Raw genomic sequence first — 13,671 nt, 5'->3', positions numbered from 1 at the left:
GTGTAGGTTGTATGGGAAGGAAACAGACAGTAAGCAAATAAACAAGAAAGATACAGTAGGCCAGATGCTTTTAAGTGCTGAGAAGAGAAAGAAAATAGGGGGACTTCCCTGGTGGTCCAGTGGTTAAGACTTCGCCTCCCAGTGCAGGGGGTGTGGGTTCCATCCTGGTCGGGGAGCTAAGATCCCACATGCCTTGTGGCCAAAAAAACCAAGAAAACATAAAACAGAAGCAATATTGTAACAGATTCAATAAAGACTTACAAAAAAAAAAAAAAGGTCCACATCAAAAAAAAAAAAAAAAACCACCTTGAAAGAAAGAAAGAAAGTAGGGACAGGGCATAGAGAGCCCCAGGAAGGAGGCAGTGCATGTTTACTCTGGGTGGTCAGAGAAGGCCTCACTGAGAAGTGGCAGTTGAGCAAAGATCTCTGTGGTGTAGCAGAGAAAATGTGGGTTTGGGGGGTCAGACAAGCCTAAGTTCGGATCTTGGCTCTGTCCTTTTTATTGTGTGACCTTGGGCTATACACTTACCCTGAGCTTTAGTTTCTCCATTTACAGCAATGCAAGTAAAAGTGCCTACTTTATGACGACGTTGGAATGAAATAATATATATAAAGGATCTGGCACCAAAACTATACATGGGAACCACTGTCATAGCCTTTGCTAGATGACAATGAGAGTCCATTCAGTCCAGGATTCTCTTATTTTTGGAGGGTCTCACTTGGGTCTGAAGGACCAAGGAGTGGGGCTGGAGTCTCCTTCCCTTCCTGAGTCCTGCACCAAGATGGGGTCTAAATTTTCTCCAGGGATGATTTAGATGAAAGTCACTCTGCAGCAATATGAACACTCCTCTCTGAAAAGAGAAGCTCTTCATTTGTAAGAAAGACTCCTCATGTTTCTCTCTTCTCTCTCTCTCTGAGAAGGGTGTGGTCTCCAATATAGTTCACTGATTGCAAAAACCTGGGTTGATTCAACACACTTGATCTCTTTTCATCTCTCTCCCACTTGCTTAAAATAAGAGCTCATTGCTATTCTGCCCACGGCTGCGTCTAAATCATAACTAGGTTGGGTGTTGAATACATTTTTCTCTCTTCTGTTAAATACCATTTTCATCTGTGCTGAGCCCACAAGCCCTCAGACGACAGCGTCTGCTTTAGCGGCCCACAAGTGGGCTTGAGGGAATACACGGGTGTTGCAGGACCCCTCCTTAGCTCAGAGTGAGACCCCCACCCAAGACCTGTTTGTCTCCCACTGAAAATCCTCCTATACCTGCAGCTAGCCAAAGCCACCTTCCAAGCTGTCACCAGTTCCTCCTGCTGTCACCACCTTTCATTCCTTGGTGAGGGTAAGAGGGCTTTGTGAGCCTTTGAGTCTCTAGTTTCTCCTGCAAAGGCTTGAATCTAAGCACCCACTGGACTCAAGTCTCCCCTTTTTTTGACTCTTGTTATAGGAGATAGAAAATTAGCAAAATGAGGAATTCAAGGAACTCCAAAAAGCAGTTTCATAAACATGAATTAAAAGAGACACGACTTATAAAAAGAATGATGTCATACTCTAAATTCAGCCTGAAACTCATACTTTTTCATCTCTAATCTTCTCTCGTCTGAGCTTTAACTCCTCCCACATACTTCCTCTCCTCCTCCTTCCCATGAGAAGGGTCAGCATTATTCTCATCATTTTAACAGACAATCACATCAGCCCCACTGGGGAGGGAGTCAGTGACTTGGTCCAGATTAGGATGTGAGGCTTCCCTGAGGACAGACAGGATCCTAAGTGTCCCTTGACTGCCTCATCATTTTTAATCACTGTGAATTTTTCCTTTTCAGTCAGCCTCCATGCACTTGTATCAAGAAATCCTTGCCCCACCATTGCAGACATCAGGTATAAGGAAAGGAAAAAGGATAAGTGGCCCATTCTGCTTTGAGAGAACTGAAGGTAACTGGGAAAGCCAAGGGTAAGGGCCCCAGAGAGAGTCAGGAATACAGGAGAGAGGATCAGAGGCAGCCTCTGCCTCTCAGCTGGAGAAGTGGCACTATGAAGGAAAGGGTTTCCAGCAGTGGAGGTGGATGGCATTGAGCCAACTACAAAAATGGCAAGAAAACAGACTCTGAAGCTAGTCAGCCTCTATGCAATCCTGATTCTGCTATTTCCTAGCTGTGTTGTCCTAGACAAGTTAGTTTGCCTTTCTGAGCCTCAGTTTCCACATCTGTAAAATGGGAATGATAATATTTCTACCTTGTAGAGTTGTTGTAAGGAATACATGAGATGATACATAAGAAAGCGCCTAGCACAGTATACAATAAACGGTAGCTATAATTATTAAATGTCTACTGTGTGCTAGGCACTGTGCCAGTTACTGGAAATACTTGAATAAAGCAGATTCCTCACCTCTGAGGAGTTTATTTTGTGGATAGGACAGGCAAGTAAATATTTACCAAACAGTGCAATAGGAGCGGCACTGTCTATAGCTTTGGAATAGATCTCCATGTCTCTAGGTGAAGTTAATTGTGTGGGAACAAAGACTGAACTCATGACCTTAATAATGGGAACACAAAAAATAATAATAATAGCAGATAGCAACTGGCTATTTCCAGGGAGAGGGTTTAAAATGTCACAGTAGTCAGCCATTTCGTTTTATGCTCTGCAAGGCCTTATAATATTTGAATAACCGAAGAGGTGAGTGTGGCTTTTCTGGAGCCTTAATAAAAGTAATTGTCCCTAAGGCCCTGTGCATACCAACCCCTACCCCAATAAAGACCAGCAGGGTCGGGACTGGTATGTTACAGACCTCCCACCCACCTCTTAGAGGGGAAAATAAGTAGCAAAATGGCCAAAGGGTAATCTGGGAAGAGGCTGCTGGCCAGAATCTGGTGAATCTATTACCTACCAGTAAGTAGATCATTTTTATGAGGTCAAGGAATTTAGGAAAATGCCTTTTTGCAGGTTTAGATTGAAGTGAAACCCTTTACCCTGCCCTTTCCCCAGCTGGCTATAGGGCAGTGACAGGAAAGGCAGGAATGATATAACAGAGGGCAGCTTGTGCCAGTGACTTCTGCTTAAACATAGAGCTCTGAGGCCGTGTCCTGGCACAGGTCTGAACTTGAGGCCTTGTCCACCTTGCCTTGTATTTGCCATGTCATTTTTGTCTTTCCCCTCATACGCGTATGATACTTTAACAGAGAATAAATTCTTTTATGCCCTGGATGGCCACAGATTCTATAATCGCCCTGTGAAGCAGACACATGCCACTTCTTAGGAACTGAGGCTCAGAGAAAGTAAATGACATACCCAAGATCAAATAGCTAGAAAGTGGAAACCCCAAGACTGGAGCCCAGCTCTGCTGGCTCTGGGCCCAATGCTTCCACAATTTCAGATGCCTTCTTCCTTGGGCTGTGGATTTGGGTTTTTGCTAAGAAGGAAAGGTTCCCCCCAAAGGACCAAAGGATCCTTAGCCTCAAGCTCTCTTCCTTTTCCTGACATCCTTTTTCATGTGGGACATGAGGAAGCCAGTGGTGGCAGTGGAATGAGCCCCAGCTCCAGAGTCAGGAGGTCAGAACTCACCTACGACTCTGTGCCATCTCTCCTGTGACCTTGAGCAGGTCACTGTACCTCTCAGCATCTTGGAGTCCTTGTCTACCAAAGGGAGTCATATTCCTCTCCCTGCCTACCTCTTGGGTATGATGAGAATCAAAGTAACAATGTCAGAAATGCTTTGAGAGCATTAAAAACATGCTAACAAATGCAAGGCATGATTCTGAACATCTTCACACAAAAATGAGGGCTGGCGGCCCTCAGATTGTTTCTTTCATTCATTCACTCAATGCTGGAAAAGTGTTTATTGAATACTTCCCCTGTGCCAGATACTGTGTTAAGTACTGGGGACCCAAGAAAATCCCCAGGCTATGAGGAATTCAAAGGGAGGAGAGACAGATCTAAACAAATAATTGGCACATAGACGTGAGGGCTTTTAAAAAGATGTCCACAATTGGGGAGACCTTTTACTGAGGTGTCCAGAGGTGCTATGAAGTTTAGAGAGTGGTACCGTGAGCAACAATTAGAGCCAGAGAAGGTTCCGCAAAAGGAGAATGAGAAGGAGGGTTCTAGGGGTGGGGATGGAGGGGGAAGGGCAGAGGAAACCATGTGCACATGGCATGGGGGAGTATAGTTTAGTGTAGCTGGAGCACAGGGTATTGGAGGGAAGTGTGGTGGCTGTTTCTCATTGTTGGGATGGAGCCTGGCGATCACCCTGGAGTTCTCTTAGGTGTGTATGTCTGTGTGTATTGGCTGCAGGAAGAAGCCCACGTAAATAAAATTCAGTGATGGAAATTTGTTATGAGATTCCACGGGGAGAGGAGAGATTTTTAGGAAACTATCTCAGCTACTAGCTGGACATGCTCTGGATCCCTAACCTTCCAAGTCAGTGCAGTGCTATTCAGATTACAACCTGAGCTCCAGGGTCCCACTCTCTCCATGAGCACCTCGTGTTGGTTGTTGGTGGTTCCTGAGAGAAAGAGGGTCCAGTTGTGTTGGTTTGCTGCTGACCGATGTAATGCCCCATCAGGCAGAGTTTTGAGCCCAACCACCATGGTACGAGTTGGTTTCCATTGGGCCCAGCATACATCAGGTCATCCCATCCTTGGTCCAAGCAGAATTGGTTTTAATCATAATCCACTACAACCTTATGCAGAGAGAACTCCTCAGGACACCTTCCTCATGGGTACTGTGAGTGGGGCAGGTACTCAGCTTTCCAGAACTCACCTCCTGGATGGCATTTAGTCTGCACAGACTGCATTGTCTACTCTCCGAGCCCTTTTCAGTTGTGACATTACAGTCTGTAGCTGCCATTTCATGACTTTTTCTCTTCCTTAATTTATCTTGATTTTGATCCAATTTCCCCTACGAGAGCTTTGTGGATTTCTCCCTGAGACAGAGAGAGTGGGAACTAAAGAGGAGACTTTAGTGATCACAAGTCCAACTTACTTCACCGATGGGGAGAGTGAGGCCCAGAAAAAGCAACAGACTTGCTCAAAGCTGCGCAGCAAGTTAACTGCAGGGCTAGGCCTAGAACAAGTCCCTTGACTCAAGTCAGATTTTTTGGTTAGTACATAAAGGTACTTCTGTGCTATTGAGGTGTTCAGGAACCCACCTGCTGTGTACGAGGCCGTGTGCTGGGTCCTGGGAAGAGGCAGCCATATAATCCCTGTCCTCTAGGAAGCTTATAGCCAGGGTGTCGGAGCACAAATAGAAAAAGCTGTCCAATTAAAAATGGCCCTGGAGGAAGCCAGGCAAATTAGGAAGTTAGGCAAATTTTACTATGTCCAAGGGAGAGGTCTGTAAACCTCCGAATACCTGCCTGACCCTCCGTGACATTCTGAGAAAGGTGATCATCAAGATTTTTTATGTTTCAGGCTTGTTAGAACCAGACAGGCAACAGTAGGCCTCCTGGACCCAGCCACAGGCCAGCAAAGAGCAGTGAAGAGCCTGAGGGAATGGAAAGGGGTAAGATTGGGGACCTGGGTGCAAGTGACCTGTCCCTTAAGCCATCTCTTTTTGCAAATCCCTACTAGCAGCCCACAGCAACTAGGGAGAGGGACGGGGTCTTTGAAACACAAATCACCAGTGATTACAAGGCCATTGGGCTTAAGGCTGTCTTTCCTCTCTCCAAGGGGATAAGGTTTATAAAGGATAAGTAGTGTGTTTTTTTCTAGCTGGCCCAGGGTGCCTCCCATGCAATGGCTAGAGGATGCTGTCAGAGGCTCCTGGGAGTGGCAATTGACTGGTTTCCAGAAAGACAAACTAAAACCCAGCTCCAAGGTAAGCTCCGGAGCCTGGACCCTGGCAAATTAGTCTTTTGGCCTGGTTGCCATGGAGACAGACAGGCAGCAGCTGCGCGGGAAGAGGGACCATCAGCTTCACCAACATCCAGGATTGAGACAGCCATGGTGGGGGAGGGGCTCAGCACCGCCCTTTCTCCCCCAGATACAGAGGTTCCTGTCTGCCCCCCAACATCCAGACTCGCAGGATCTGGTGAGTTGCCAGGGTCACAAAAGGAGACATGGCAGCGCTGGCTCCTGAAGCCCTGGTTTTCTGCTTCCAGGCCAGTGCCCTCCCGCTGCCCCACAGTTGCCTCCTGCTCAGCTTTTGGAGCAAACAGATCTTCCAGCGCTGAGCTCCTGGGCCCCGGGAGGGTCCCCAAGCTCCCTCTTTGAAGGGGATAAGTCATTGGAGGTGAATCCCAGAGTGTTCGCCACCAGAGGCCAATTTGGCCCCGTGCTCTGTTGCTGTCTCTCTGGAAAACCTGGCAGGGGCTGTGACCAGCCATTGTCTGGGAAAGGAGCTTGAACCTGAGCCCAAAGGGAACTCTGTAAATGATGGGGTTTATTGTTCCCTCATTTGACGCTACACTGATATCATTAATTTGTGGCTTCAAGCCCTGTCCTCCCTAACCAGGAGGAAAGAGTCCTGGCTCTCCCCTCCTACGGGTTATTTCTGGAAATTGAAGGTAGGAGAGAGGGGGCCTGGGATCCAGATCGCCCGAGTCCACTTCCCCTGCAGAGCTGCCAGGAGGTCGTGTCTCAGCGTCTCGGTTTCCTCAGAGGAGAAACGAGGCTGGTGTCCTGGTGTCATCTGGGGCTTTGCGCTCCTGGGCATTGCACGTGAGCAGGGTGGTCACCTGAGAATAGAGCCCTAGTGTGGAGGGACAGCAGAGAGCTGGGGAAATGCAGAGGCTACTGCCTACCAGGAGGGCTTTTGATATTGCTGTTTTAATTATGGAGGTAGTTCATGGGTGGGCATAATTAGTTCTTGGGTGGGCATAATTATATACCAGTGCCAAGGTATATAAAGTAAATTGAGAAAATGACCCATTACCTTAAGTCCCAATCCCTCATCCCTGCTGGAAACTACTGATAATTTTGTTGTGTATCTTTTCAGATCTTTCTCTATGCTTATACTTTTCCCCCTGTTAGTATTATTTTTTAAATCACACGAATGATATGAGAACACATTTTACAAAAGATGCAAACACCACAGATAAATGTAGAGTCAAAAGAAAAAGTGTTCTTTTAGTGTATTCCCTTCGCCAGAGGCAGTTATTGTTAACAATTTAATGTCCTCCATATATTTATGTCCAAACACAGAGTTTCAGCTTTCCTTTCTTTAGCATAAATGCAGTCATAACATCCATATTGTTCTCCAAGTTGCTTTCCCTGCCACAATAATACGTTACTCTGCAGATTTTTTTTAATGTTGGTTTACCTACCCCATTCTCCATAACTGCTGAATATTCTGCATTATGGATGTTCTGTACTTATTGAAGTGGTCTCCTTCGATAGATGCTTGAGTTGTTTATGATCTTTTGTTATTAATAATAACAACTTTGCAAACTTGTGCATCTATTTATGCAGGGTTTATTTCTAGAAGTAGAATTGTTGGGTTAATATGTCTGTATATCTTTCATTTTTCTAAATACTGTGAGGATTTATTCCTAAATTTTGTTTTTTAAAGATTATCTAAGACATAGATGCCCATTGCAAAAAAGTGGGTAAGTATACAGAGCTATATAGGGGGGAACAAAGTCACTCACAGTCTCTCCACCCAGCAGTCATGACTGTCTACTTTTTGGCAATTATTGTCTATGCCTGCTATTGTTACAGTGATCAGAACATATTGCATAGATAATTTTCTACCTGGCTTTTTTTTAAACGTAATGCTATAAGCATTCTCCTATGTCACTAAAATATTTTTGTAAACATCCTTTCTGTGATTTTATGACAGTATTATATGTACATACCATAATTTTCTTTTCTCAGTTGTTGGACTTTTTTTAAAAAATAAATCTATTTATCTATTTATTTTTGGCTGCATTGGGTCTTGGTTGCTACTCACAGGCTTTCTCTAGTTGCGGCGAGCGGGGACTACTCCTCGTTGCAGTGCGTGGGCTTCTCTTTGTGGTGGCTTCTCTTGTTGCGGAGCACAGGCTCTAGGCATGCAGGCTCAGTAGTTGTGGCACACAGGCTCAGTAGTTGTGGCTCGCAGGCTCTAGAGCGCAGGCTCAGTAGTTGTGGTGCTCGGGCTTGGTTGCTCCGCGGCATGTGGGATCTTCCCGGACCAGGGCTCAAACCCGTGTCTCCTGCATTGGCAGGCGGATTCTTAAACCACTGCGCCGCCAGGAAAGTCCCCCGTTGTTGGACTTTTAAGTTGCCTACATTTTTCTCACTATGATCACACCTCAGTGAATATCTTTTTGCATAAATCTTTGTCTGAAATCTAATAATTTTCTTAAGCTAGATTCCCGAAAGGAGAATTACTGGGTCTAGAGGTAGGAATTTTAGTGAATCTATTTTTTTAAGTTGAATTTTGAATTGCTAATATGTACACATGGTAAAAGTTCCAAAGGTACTAAAGATTACACAATGAAAAAAATGTCTTTCTCCTAATTGGTCCCTCGGCTGTGGTTTTCCTTCTTAAAGGCAACACGTAAAGGCAACAATATATGTATGTGTATATATATATATATATATATATATATATATTCCTCTTTCCATATAAAACTTGTAGCACATCATATACATACTTTTTTCTCTTTTCACTTAATATTTCTTGATGATTGTTCCATATGTAAAATAGAGAACTGCCTTATTTTCTAGAAATACTACATAGAATTTCCTTAAATGGAAATGGTTAATCAATTGGTACATTGGTACATTTTTAGGTTGTTTCCCATCTGTTGCTATTCAAGCAGTGCAGTAATGAATGTCCTTCCATATATACCATGTTCTCCATGTGTTAGTGCATCCATCTGTAGAATAGATTCCTTTAAGCAGAATTGCTGGGTCCTAGGGAATATGCATTTTACATATTGATAGCTATTGCTATCTCTACAGAGGGTGACCATTTCCTCATTAAAGGGTGTGGACAGTTTTTTAAGCTCTTGATTCAAATGGCCAAACTGCTTTCCAGAAAAGTGTTACCTATTTACACTCTCACCAGCAATACAGTATCCTGTTCACCCCTCCCAATGAGTAAAAATAGTATGGTGATGTTTGCAGTGTTATTTTTTCAAAAGGATTACCAAAAGTAAGCAAATAGTTACTTTTTAATACTTTTTTAAATAAAATAAATAAAAAAACAGGATCTGGGAGAAATTCCTAATCCCAGTTTTGCCACTCTGTGTGCGTGACCCTGAGAAATTATTCATCCTCTCTGAACCTGTAATGTCTTAGAGGTGTCATGAGGAAGAAATGAGATAATATACCTAGTACAGTGCTTGGCACATAGCAAGGGCTCAAAAGGTGGTAGCTAAGAAGAAAATTTTGTTAAGGAAAATTAAAAAATTCCAGCCCTCCAAGTAATCCCGACTGTGAGGGGAAGGGAGCCTTCCAGGCTCTTTAAGTGGCCTGGGCGGTGCCAGCTTTGTTCTTTTCCTCAAATTATCCCACTGATCTTTCCTGCCTTGGGGAGGAAAAAGGAAATCTGGCCACCAGCTCCTGGGGAGAAACACCCCACGCCAGGACGGGCTCTTAAGAGGGGCTGGGGTCCGGGACCTCACCCAGCTTCACCGGATGCCTCTCGGAGGAGCCCAAGCAGAGTTTAGTCGTCGCCCTCCCTGGAGGTCCCTTTCGCGGAGCTGACACCCTGATCGGAGGCTGGGGAGAGAGAAGTGCCGGCCCAGCCTTCCATCGCTCCCTCAATGTGAACGGCAGACGGCCGCTGCCTGTGCTTCGGTGGGCGCGGCTGGGAGGTCCTGGTGAAATCTCTGTGCCGTTCTCTGCGGCTCTCGCCCCCTTCCAGCCCCTCGGCCGCCGGCTGCAGGCCCCGCCAGAGTCAGCCCACCCTCTCCGAGGTGCTGCAAGTGGCAGAGAGGTGTCGCCAGGGCTTGGTGCTGTATGCTGCGGTCCGGCTTGGCGAGGGTCTGCCCGGATTCAGGGCGGCCACTGTGGGCTCCACAAGCCCAGCGAGGCTTGGCCGCCCCCTCCTCCCAGAGGAGCTGCTGCCCTGAAAAAACAGGCTGCTGGAGACGCCATTTCTGGTCCCACCCTGTGTCGGCCGAGGAAGAGCCAATCACCATCCTTGTGTGCAGCTCTGAAAACTGCAGGTAGAAACTGCCTCGGGTGGGAGAAAAGATCTGCGGGGCGAAGCCATTTTCTGGGAGGATTTGCAATCATTTCTACTCACAGTATAATCACCATACTGGAGAATTTTAGCCATGGCGTCCCCGCCCACCCTCCTTACGCTGGGGTCTTTCCTGGATTTTCCAGGGAGAGCTAACAGGGGCAATACGGCGTGGTGCAAAATTGTGCCTCGGGTACCAGTTGAGGAGGGGTCTAGCCTTGGCCCTGAACTTAACCTGTTCCGTGACTGTGAGAAAGCAGTACAGCCCCAGGCCTCATTCGTCTCATTTAAAAAAATGCAGGGAAGGAATAATATCAGACCATGTCAAGGATTGGTGAAGTTGTGGGGAAACGGATTCTCTCGATTTGTCCTTATCTAGTAAAACCGAAAATATTCATACCCTGTGCCCTGACAATTCTCTTTCTTGGTTTCTACCCTGGAGAAATTCAAGAAGGCTGTCCATATCTAATAACAAACCCTAGAAAACAGCTCACTGGCCATGAATAGGGAAAGTATAAATAAAATAAGGCCCGTATTCATAATGAGTCACTATATTGCTGTTAGAAGGAATAAATTAGATCTATATATGCAGAGATGTGCATAGAGTTCAAAATTTATTAAGTAAAAACAGTTGTAGAATAATGCATACAACATAATACGGTTTTTGCAACATATCAAACAGAACTGTGGATTTTCTATATCTTCAAACATATGTAATAAAAGAATTTTTTTTTTTAAATGAAAGGACTGAAAAGTGGCTTTCTCTGGGGAGAGGGGCAGGGAGTTGGGATAGTGAGTGGAGGTGAACAGGAACCTCAGCTTTCTTTGTAAATTCTAACTTTTTTCTTTAAAAAAATGACAGTGCGTTCCTATATTAAGGAATTTTAAACTGCGTATTCATAAAGAAGACACTGGAAACAAATGTCAAAATGTAAACAATGGTTTATTCCAGGTGATGGGAAATATGTGTTATTTTCTTCTTTGTACTTTTTGGGGTTTGTTTTAGTTTTTAAAAATGTGGGGATAGGGCTTCCCTGGTGGCACAGTGGTTAAGAATCCACCTGCCAATGCAGGGGACACGGCTTCGAGTCCTGGTCCGGGAAGATCCCACATGCCACGGAGCAACGAAGCCCGTGCGCCACAACTACTGAGCCTGTGCTCTAGAGCCCGCGAGCCACGACTACTGAAGCCTGCGCGCCTAGAGCCGGTGCTCCGCAACAAGAGAAGCCACCGCAGTTAGAAGGCAGAGCTCATCAAGGAAGAGTAGCCCCCACTCCCGACAACTAGAGAAAGCCAGCGCATAGCAACAATGACCCAATGCAGCCAAAAATAAGTAAATAAAATAAATTTAAAAAAAAAGAGAGATCTAATGCTATTTTATAAGGAAAAAGAATGCAGGAATATTTGTACACCAGTGTTCATAACATCATTATTCACAATAGCCAAAAGGTGGAAACAACCCAAATGTCCATTAAAGGACTAATGGATAAACAAAATGTTGTGAAAGAATATTACTCAGCCTTAAAAAGGAAGTAAACTCTGACATATGCTACAACATGGATGAACCTTGAGGGCATTATGCTAAGTGAAATCATCCAGCCACAAAAAAACAAATACTGTATGATTTTGCTTATATGAGGTACTGAGTAGTCAAAATCATAGAGACAGAAAGTAGAATGATGGTTGCCAGGGGTTGGGGGGAGAGTAGAGGGGGAGTTATTGTTTAATAGGGATAGAGTTTCAGATCTACAAGAGTTATGGGAATGGATGGTGGTGATGGCTGCACAACAATGTACGTGTATTTATTTATTTATTTATTTTTGGCTATGCCACATGGCTTGAGGGATCTTAGTTCCAGGCCAGGGATCGAACCCATGCCCCCTGCATTGGGAGCGTGTTGTCTTAACCACTGGACCACCAGGGAAGTCCCTATGTGTACTTTAACAGAATTAAAAAAAAAAAAATTTGTAAAAAAAAATTCAGTAGAAGACATAGCTATTTAACAAAATCCTGCTATCAGCCATTCCATCAATCTAGTAGAATACATCATCAAATCTAAGATGTTGTCAACTGTAGAATGCACCATTATTTCATGTAATACCGGGAAAGAAAAACTGGTACCAGTTAAACTCTGATATCAACCGATTAAAAGACATCCCATTCCAAAGATGGTGATATTTTAAGTGCATCTTAGATTCAGTAGAATATGGTAAGCAGTTTATACACTAAATGATCACCTTTTAAAATCTACCGGCAAAGTTCAGATTGGTTTTTAACTGTACCACACCTGTCCTTTGTTTTTTGAACAGATTGTGTTTGCAAACCATCTCAGAAAAATAAATGGTGATTTGTCTACCTAAAAAAAAAAGCAGGGAAGGGGTTCAGGAGTGACTGTGTGACCCATCAAATCCTCAGCTCAAGAGCCTGCGATCCTGTGATTCTAGTCATCATCCTTAAAGTCCTAGCACTACCCTGAAGGGCTTTCAAGGGCCCTGGTGCTCCAGCCTCCACCCACTCGGCAGTCCTGGGTGCAGTCTCACCAGTTGAAGCCGGAGGGCTCCAGCCAGGGCAGGCCACTTGCAGTTCACAACTGTGCTAGGCTCACTCTCTCTTCTGGGCACTTATCTGTGCTCTTTCCTCTTCCTGGCACCCTGTTCCCTTCCTCTCAGCCTGCAGACTTCCTTCAGGTCTCCGTAGCTCAGCTGCCCCTTTCCCTAGCAGGCCTTCCCTGCTGTCCCTCCCCTGCCTAGGTTAGCTGCTGCTCCCTGTACCCTCTCAGTACTCTGAGCTGATTGCCATTTACTGTGAGCTCTTGGGGCCAGGGACTTGCCTTCCTCTTTACTGTACTCCCAGGGCCTAGCGCAGGGCTGCCACCTCAGAGTTCCTTAGTGACTATCTGGTAAATGAATGGACAATTAGAATCAAAAGCAGCAAACTCTTCTCGGACTGTTTCCTGGTATTCATTCTAGAGACTCTGAAACTCTGGGGGTTCCACTCGCTTAAGGTAACGGGCAGAACCAGGATTTGAACCCAGAGACTATGGCCCCAGAGCCCACACTCTTAACCACTATGCTTTAAACCCCAAATGCCTCAATTTGTTCATGAACCAAATATGTACTGAGAGCCTACTACGTGTCAGGCACTGTTCTATAGTAATAACGAAAACGGACACAGCCCCGATTCTCACGTATCTTACATTCAAGTTGGTGGTGGGGGAGAGACAGAAATAAATAAGAATATAATTTGCCTATTTGTGATAAGAGGGAGGGAATATACAGGACAATGGGAGGAACAGGTTGGAAGGTGGGGGAAGATCAGGAGTTCAGTTCTGGACACACTTAGTTTGAAATACCGAAGAGACATCCAAGTGAAGATAGAGAGTAGGAGTTGGATAAATGTCTAGAGCCCAGGGTATAAGCCTAGGCTAGATAATACAAATTTGGAAATCAGCAGCATAGATGGTATTTAAAACCATAGGACTGGGACTTCCCTGGTGGTCCAGTGGCTAAGACTCTGCACTGCCAATGCAGGGGGCCCAGGTTCAATCCCTGGTCAGGGAA

General features: G+C 45.1%; 1 non-coding gene across 1 annotated transcript; it reads left to right on the top strand.

The window, feature by feature from the left end:
- The first annotated feature begins 13,598 nt into the window (after positions 1-13,598).
- On the top strand, positions 13,599-13,671 carry TRNAG-GCC (transfer RNA glycine (anticodon GCC)). Its single transcript has one exon. It is a non-coding gene; the product is annotated as a tRNA-Gly (tRNA).

Source organism: Balaenoptera ricei, chromosome 1 (genome assembly GCF_028023285.1).
Source record: "Balaenoptera ricei isolate mBalRic1 chromosome 1, mBalRic1.hap2, whole genome shotgun sequence".
NCBI classification, from domain to species: Eukaryota; Metazoa; Chordata; class Mammalia; order Artiodactyla; family Balaenopteridae; genus Balaenoptera; species Balaenoptera ricei.
The sequence above is the reverse complement of the archived record's forward strand: the minus strand, read 5'-3'. Positions and strand labels throughout refer to the sequence as shown.